At 43.3% G+C, this 8,966-nt stretch overlaps 1 long non-coding RNA gene across 1 annotated transcript; it reads right to left on the minus strand.

Moving 5' to 3' along the window:
- Positions 1 to 742: 742 nt before the first annotated feature.
- LOC144508219 (uncharacterized) lies at positions 743 to 8,625 on the minus strand. Its single transcript, XR_013500254.1, has 3 exons — positions 8,591 to 8,625; positions 8,418 to 8,461; positions 743 to 831 (listed from the first exon to the last, which is right to left on the minus strand). It is a non-coding gene; the product is annotated as an uncharacterized LOC144508219 (long non-coding RNA).
- Positions 8,626 to 8,966: the final 341 nt, after the last annotated feature.

Raw genomic sequence — 8,966 nt, forward strand, 5'->3', positions numbered from 1 at the left:
TAATAGCGAAAGGAAGTTGGTGGCCATCTCAAGAAAGATGAAACATAAGGGGAGAAAACGAGTGTGCAGTGCATATATCACACTAAAGCATAGATAAAATGATTGAGTTGCGAGGGCAAACATGGCTTATATTTCCTTGAATACAGAGTTTATGGAACATCGGTTTAAGATGTTTAGTAGGTTTAAGTGACTTGCGAGAGAGAAGGAGAATGAAAGAGAGAGAGAACGAGAGAGAGAGAGAGAGAGAGATTTGCTTCTGGATACTCGTCAGGAATGCGACGAATTGATCATTTAAAAAATTTGTTCCAAGGAAAGTTGAAGGCAGGAACAAACCTAAAGCCTTCCCGTGTCAAGGCGACTTCGGATGCAGACTGAAATCGTGTCAGAAATCGCTCAGGTAAAGTTGTTAGCTGATAGCCCTTGGATATAGAAAGAGAAGATAGGAGCAGGAGGAGGCCATTTGGCCCTTCGAGCCTGCTTCGCCATTCATTCCGATCATGGCTGTCCATTCAACTCAATAGACTAATCCTGCTTTTTCCCCAAAACCTTTGGTCCCATTCGCGTCAAGTGCTATGTCCAGCCGCCACATGCTCTCGGCGGCAGGAGGAGAATTCTATAACAACTTCAGATGCAATCTGAAATGATGCAAAAAAAAAATCGCTCAGTGGTGTTGTGAGCTGATGTCCATTCGAGATTTCTCGGTGGCAGTAGGACATTTTTAAAAGAACGTCACAAAATAGTCCCATAACATCATCTTACTGCGTCCATTATCCGTCTTTTGGAGGAGTCACAGACAATCAATATCCTGCGAATCATCAAGTAAGTTAAGTCCTGTGGAACGAAACATATAAGAAGTGCTGAATCCAATTTTGTTTAAATAATTTCAGTGAAATGTTTTACTTTGTGCAAATAGGTAAATATTTTAATGAATCAACAGTATATAGTCTTGCGAGGCTAGAGCGAGAGTCTCGATTTCTAATATTGCATGGATCCGTTAAATGTTCTGCAAAATCGGATGGGCTGTTTGCTCACAAAATAAATGTACTTGGCTGCAAATAATTTTAAGCAACTGGGATCTTTTTCTCCTCTCCTGCACATTTGAATATGCGACCAATAGAGAACAGAGAAGCCCTTCCGTTGGCATTAATGTCATAGATCACAGCATTCCTGGGATGGTGTTCACTTGTGGATTGAATAGAAGAAAACATTGAAGCCCAGAACACGCGATAAAACGTAGGTTAAAATTTTTCGGCGGCCGCGACATGACCACAAAAATTCCGCCCATAATTTGATTCTCACCTTATGACATTGGCCATACTTCTTGCTCAGAACTATTATGATCAAGGCGTTCATTGCTCAGCCCACGTTTGTCTTCGGATTCAAGAAAAATCACTTATTGGAAGGAAGCTTTACAATTCCTTAAATCAGTCTTCTCAGTTAAAACTTGTTCAATTCTCCAAGAACTCTGACAGGTTTTGTTCGAAAGCCACATCACTTAGAATGGCCTTACCGCAATCAATACTCAGTTCACAATATAATAAAAATACATCTCCATTCTCAAGTTCTAAATGGACCAGTATTGGGGAAGATGGGACCGGTTCAGATGGGATGGGCTTTGTCTGAATCGTGCTGGGACCAGAGTCCTGGCGAATCGTATAACCAGGGCTGTAAATAGGGGTTTAAAGTAAATAGCTGGGGCGGGAGGGGGGTGGGGGGGGGGGGGGGGAGGGTTCAGGGGTATGGTGAATTACAAAATCAAAGGTAAAGGAGAGGGTACGAATGAAGGTTAATGATGAGAACATTCATCCAATTAAAGAAGTCAAGGGCTCAGGCAGAGTAAAAAAGGTGACAAACATAAGAAGGGAGGTGGTCGACGCAATGCAAGGAGAGGGTCTGGGGAAGGATAATCAGTTTGCGACAGGTAGGGGAAGAGCGTGCAATCTAAAGAATGCACTAACAAATCGGGCCCATATAAAGGCTAGCATAAAGACATTTTACCTGAATGCACGTAGCATTCGAAACAAAGTGAATGAGTTGATGTCACAAATCAATACAAATGGGTATGATCTAGTGGCCATTACAGAAACGTGGTTGCAGGATGACCAGGACTGGGACCTGAATATCCAGGGGTATTAGACATTTCGGAAGGACAGACAGGAAGGAAAATGAGGTGAGGTAGCTCTGTTAATTAAATGTAACATCACGGCGGTAGTGAGAGACGATATCGGCTCCAAGGAGCATAATGTGGAATCGTTGTGGGTGGAGATAAGGAATAGTAAGGGGAGAAAATCACTGGTAGGCGTGGTCTATAGGCCCCCAAATATTAACTTTGAGGTGGGTCGGGCTATAAACAAGCAAATAATGGATGCGTGCAAGAATGGAAAAGCAATAATCATGGGGGATTTTAACCGGCACATTGATTGGTTGACTCAAGTTGGAGGCGGTGGACTTGAGGAAGAGTTCTCAGCATGCTGTCGGGATAGTTTCCTCAAACAGTATGTTACAGAACCTACGAGGGAGCAAGCTATCTTGGATCTGGTCCTGTGTAATGAGACAGGTAAAATTAATGATCTTCTTGTGAGGGATCCTCTTGAAATGATTGATCACAATATGGTTGAATTTCTAATACAAATGGAGGGTGAGAAAGTAGGGTCCTAAACCAGTGTCCTCTGCTTGAACAGAGGGGAGTACAATAGGATGAGGGCAGAATTGGCTAATGTAGACTGGGAGCGCAGATTAGTTGGTAGGACAGCTGAGCAACAGTGGCGGATTTTTAGGGAGATTTTTCTCAGTACTCAGCAAAAATATATTCCTGTGATAAAGAAGGAATGTAAGAAAAGGGATAACCAGCCGTGGATAACTAAGGAAATAAAGGAGAGAATTAAATTAAAAACCGATGCATACGGAGTGGCCAAAACTAGTGGGGAATTAGAAGATTGTGAAAGCTTTAAAAAACAACAAAGAACTACTAAGAAAGCGATAAAGAAAGGAAAGATAGATTATGAAACTAAACTAGCACAAAATATAAAAACTGATAGTAAAAGTTTTTACAAATATATAAAAAGGAAAAGAGTAGCTAAAGTAAATGTTGGACCCTTAGAAGACGAGAAGGGGGATTTAATAATGGGAAACAAGGAAATGGCCGAGGCCTTAAATACGTTTATTGTGTCGGTCTTCACGGTAGAGGACACAAATAGCTTACCGAAAATTGATGGTCGTGGGACTGTAGGGGGTGAGGTCCTTAAAACGATTACTATTACTAAAGAGGTAGTGCTTGGTAGGCTAATGGGACTAAAGGTAGACAAGTCCCAGGGCCTGGATGGAATGCATCCCAGGGTACTGAAAGAAATGGTAGAAGTAATAGCAGATGCGTTGGTTGTAATTTATCAAAATTCGCTGGAATCTGGGGAAGTGCCGGCTGCTTGGAAAACAGCTAATGTGACGTCACTGTTTAGAAAAGGAGGTAGACAAAAGGCAGGTAACTACAGACCGGTTAGCTTAACGTCCGTCGTTGGGAAATTGGTGGAATCCATCATTAAATAAGAAATAGCAGGACACCTGGAAAAAAATGGTTCGATCAAGCAGATGCAGCATGGATTCATGAAGGGAAAGTCGTGATTTTGGATTTCCAGAAGGCATTCGATAAGGTGCCTCACAAAAAGTTGCTGCAGAAGATTAGGGTACACGGAGTTGGGGGTAAAGTGTTAGTGTGGATTGAGGATTGGCTATCTAACAGGAAGCAGAGAGTTGTAATAAATGGGTGCTTTTCTGGTTGGCAGTTCGTGACTAGTGGCGTGCTACAGGGATCGGTGCTGGGGCCTCAACTGTTTACCATATACATAGACGATCTGGAGGAGGGGACCGAGTGTAGGGTAACAAAGTTTGCAGATGATACAAAGATGAATGGAAAAGCGAATTGCGTGGAGGATGCAGAAAGCCTGCAGAGAGATTTGGATAGTCTAAGTGAGTGGGCGAGGATCTGGCAGATGGAGTATAACGTTGAGAAGTGTGAGGTTATCCACTTTGGAAGGAATAATAGTAAAATGGACTATTATTTAAATGGTGAAAAATTACAACATGCTACTGTGCAGAGGGACCTGGGGGTCCTTGTGCATGAATCGCAAAAACTCAGTTTGAAGGTGCAGCAGGTGATCAAGAAGGCAAATGGAATGTTGGCCTTTATCACGAAGGGGATGGAGTATAAAAGCAGCGAGGTCTTGTTGCAATCGTACAAGGTACTGGTAAGGCCGCAACTAGAGTACTGTGTGCAATTTTGGTCCCCTTATTTGCGGAAGGATGTATTGGCCTTGGAGGGACTGCAGAGAAGGTTCACCAGTTTGATACCGGAGATGAGGGGGTTAGTTTATGAGGAGAGATTGAGTAGATTGGGCCTGTACTCGTTGGAGCTTCAGCCTTCTAAGGCTGAAGGGAGATCTTATGGATACATATAAGATAATGAAGGGGCTAGACAGGGTAGAGGCAGAGAGATTCTTTCCACTTAGAAAGGAAACAAGAACTAGAGGACACAGCCTCAAAATAAGGGGGAGTCAGTTTAGGACAGAGTTGAGGAGGAACTTCTTCCCTCAGAGGGTAGTGAATCTCTGGAATTCTCTGCCCATTGAAGCAGTGGAGGCTACCTCGTTAAATATGTTTCAGTCAAAGGTAGATAGATTTCTGATCAATAAGGGAATTAAGGGTTATGCTGAGCGGGCGGGTAAGTGGAACCAAACCACTATCAGATCAGCCATGATCTTATTGAATGGTGGGGCAGGCTCGAGGGGCTAGATGGTCTACTCCTGCTCCTATCTCTTATGTCCTTATGTTCTTCTGTAACCTATGATTTCTATGTATGTGCTGAATTCGAAGTAAGTCGATCTGGTGATTTGTAATGGAGCATGGAAAACAAGTGAAACCATCCTGTTTGAAAAAAGGCTACAGGTGCAGAAATGTCGCTGCAGGAAAAAGCCCTGTTTTCCTATCCAGAAGACCATAAGGCCATAAGACATAGGAGCAGAATTATAGGCCACTCGGCCCATCGAGCCTGCTCCGCCATTCAATCATGGCTGATTTTGTTTCTCATCCCCATTCTCCTGCCTTTTCCCCATAACCCCTGACCCCCTTATCAATCAAGAACGTATCTATCTCTGTCAAAAAGACACTCAATGACCTGGGCTCCACAGCCTTATGTGGCAAAGAGTTCCACAGATTCAACACTCTCTGGCTGATGAAATTCCTTCTCATCTCTGTTTTAAAGGATCGTTCCTTTTGCATGAGGTTGTGCCCTCTGGTTCTAGTTGTTCCCACTAGTGGAAACATCCTATCCACGTCCACTCTATCCAGGCCTCGCAGTATCCTGTACGTTTCAATAAGATCCCCCCCCCCCCCTCATCCTTCTAAACTCCAACTGGTACAGACCCAGAGTACTCAATCTCTCCTCATACAACAAGCTCTTCATTCCAGGGAACATTCTCGTGAACCTCCTCTGGATCCTTTCCAAGGTCAGCACATCCTTTCTTAGATATGGGGTCCAAAACTGCTCACAGTACTCCAAGTGGGTCTGGTCAGTACATCCCTGCTCTTGTATTCGAGCCCTCTCGACATGAATGCTAACATTGCATTTGCCTTCCTAACTGTTAATTGAACCGGCACGTTAACCTTGAGAGAATATTGAACAATGACTCCCAATCCTTTTGTGTTTGTGATTTCCTAAGCATTTTCCCATTTAGAAAATAGTCTATGCCTCCATTTCCCTTCCAAAGTGCATGACCTCACACGTTTCCAGATTGTATTCCATCTGCCACTTCTTTATGCACTCTCCTAACCTGTCCAAGTCCTTCTGCAGCCAGCCGGTTCCACAATACTACCTCTCCCTCTATATATCTTTATATCATCAGCAAACTTAGCAACAGTGCCTTTAGTTCCATCCTCCAAATCATTAATGTATATTGTGAAATGCTGTGGTCCCAGCACTGACACCTGAAGCACACCACTAGTAACCGGCTGCCATCCTGAGAAAGACCCCATTATCCCCACTCTCTGCCTTCTGCCAGTCAACCAATCTTCTATCCATGCCAGGATCTTACCCGTAACACCATGGACAGTTAACATATTTAAAAGTCTCCTTGTCAAAGACCATCTGGAAATCAAAACAATCACATCCACTGGTTCTCCTTTATCTGCCTTCCTTGTTACTTCCTCAAAGAACTCTAACAGATTTCTCAGACATGAAATCCCCTTGACAAAACCGTGTTGACTCAGTCCTCGTTTATCATGCCCTTCCAAGTATTCTGCGATCTCATCTTTAATAATGGACTCTAAAATCTTGCCAATGACCGAAGTCACGCTAACTGTCGTATAATGTCCCGTCTGCTGCCTCCCTCCTTAAACAGCGGTGTTACATTTGCTACATTCTAATCCTCTGGTATCCTCCCTGCCTCTAGTGATTGCTGAAAGATCACCACCAAGGCCTCCACAATTTCCTCAGCTATCTCTTTTAGAACCCTGGGGTGTGTCACCTGGTCCAGGTGATTTATCCACCTTCAGACCTTTCTGTTTCCCCAGAACCTTCTCCTTTGTGATGACCACTGCGCTCACCTGTGCCCCCTGACTCTCCTGGAGCTCTGGCATCCCACTGTTGTCTTCCACCGTGAAGACTGATGCAAACTAACGATTCAGTTCCTCTGCTATTGCTTTGTATCCTATTATTACTTCTCGAACCTCATTTTCCGGTGGTCCAATGGCTATTCTTGCCTCTCTCTTAACTTTTATATATTGAAAAAAAAACTCTTCCTATCTTCTTTTATATTACTAGCTAGCTTACACTATATTTCATCTTCTCCCCCCTTATTGCCCTTTTAGTGTCCTCTGCTCGCTTCTAAAGACTTCTCAATCCTCTGGCTTTCCACTAATCCTTGCCACTTACTGTGCTTTTTTCTTTTTCTTTTATGCTGTCCTTGACTTCCCTCGTCAGCCATGGATGCCTCGTCCTCCCCTTAGCATGTTTCCTCCTCCTTGGGGTGAATTTCTGTTATGCTCCTAATATTGCTGTTCCACTGTTTTCCCTGCTAGGCTCCCTTTCCAATCATCTCTGGCCAGCTCCTCCCTCATGTCTTTGTAGTTACCTGTATTTAATTGTAATACGGTTACATCTGGCACCAACTTCCTCCTCTCAAACTGCAGGGTAAATTCTATCATATTGTGGTCACTGCTCCCAAAGAATTCCTTCACCTTAAGTTCCATAGCCAAGTCTGCCTCATTAAACATCGCCTGTTCCCTAGTAGGCTTTGTCAGAAGCTGCTCCAAATAACATCTCTTCGGCATTCCACATATTCCTTTCCTTCGGATCCACTACCTACCTGATTTTCCCAGTCCACCTGCATATTGAAGTCCTCCATGATGATTGTAATGTTGCCTTTTTTATATGCCTTTTCTATCTCCTGATTTATTTTCTCCCACATATTCTCACTACTGCTACGGGGTTGTAAATAACTCCGATCAGGGGCTTTTTACCTTTGCGATTCCTTAAATCTACCCACAAAGATTCTATGCCTTCTGATCCTATATCACTTATTGCTATCGATTTAACTTCATTCAATGCGACCCCGCAGCTTTTGCCCATCCGCCTGTCCTTCCGATAGGACACATATCCTTGGATATTTAGATCCCAGCCCTGATCCCCTTGCAGCCACGTCTCTGTATTCCCCACAACATCGTACCGGCCAATTGCAATGCGCCCAGCAAGTTCATTTACCTTGCTCCATATACTGCACGCATTTAGGTACAACACCCTCGGTCCTGCATTGACCACCTCCCTTCTCATACTTTTCACCTTTTATTGCTCTGCCCCAGGTTAGATTCCTGTCACCTTCTATACTCTCTGTTCTTTTGCGTGGTCTGGAAACTTTACTAACCTCTCCTGAGCCCTCAGATCCATCAACCTGCACCTCTACCCTCCCCTTTACCTTTGATTTTCTAATTCTCCATACAACTGAACCCTCCCCCCTCCCCCCACTATTTAGTTTAAAGACCTATCTACAGCCCTAGTTATACGATTCGCCAGGACTCTGGTCCCAGCATGATTCAGTTGAAGATCGTCCCCTTGGAATAGGTCCCCTCTTCCCCACTATTGGTGCCAGAGTCCCATGAATTCAAACCCATTCCTTCCACACCAATCTTTGAAGCACACATTTACCTCCTTAATCTTATTGACCCTGTGCCAATTAGCTCGTGGCTCAGGTCGTAATCCTTTCTACATCACTTTCAGTCCTACACAACCTGCTTGGGTCCAAATGCTATGGGCCCCCCTGGAGTTCAGTCATGACCACTGCCTATTCAAATCCTATCCAGAAAGTAGATGAGGAACTTTTCATTTGCTTTGAAAGATGGTAATTATTTGATGACTCTGTGTGTCAACTTACCCCACCGCATCGCAGTAAATTGGGTTGTCCTGTGGCTGTAACTCCTGTTCAAATTTAAAAAAAATGTTTATTTGAGTGAGCATATGTACGTTCTGGGAAAAGGGAACTGTGGTTCAGTATGGAACCAGGTGCAGTGGATTAAAAAAATATATATTGACAAATAATTTTCTCACCATATAAGTGGAGTCTAATGGTTCCATAGTTCTCCCCTGCGAAAATGCAATTTAAAATAAAACAACATGACCACGTGCAGAAACGCTCTGTGTCTTTTCTTCAGAATTCAAAATTGGCAATGTCCTATGGAGGAGAATGCCACATTTTCCACTCTACAATTCTATACAATTGCCTAATTCCAATTCAAATATAAAGGCTGCAGGTTGTTTTCTAACAAATATTGGAAGACGACAAACAACACAGAGATTATTCAGTAATGATCCCCATCGATTTTCATTTAAGTTGTAAAATTTATTCTGTTTATGTAGAGGTAATCCTTTCAAATCATTTTTAGTTTCTTACTTCTACACTCATGAATAAGATGAAGAGGATTGA

Source organism: Mustelus asterias, chromosome 20 (genome assembly GCF_964213995.1).
Source record: "Mustelus asterias chromosome 20, sMusAst1.hap1.1, whole genome shotgun sequence".
In the NCBI taxonomy this organism is placed as follows: Eukaryota; Metazoa; Chordata; class Chondrichthyes; order Carcharhiniformes; family Triakidae; genus Mustelus; species Mustelus asterias.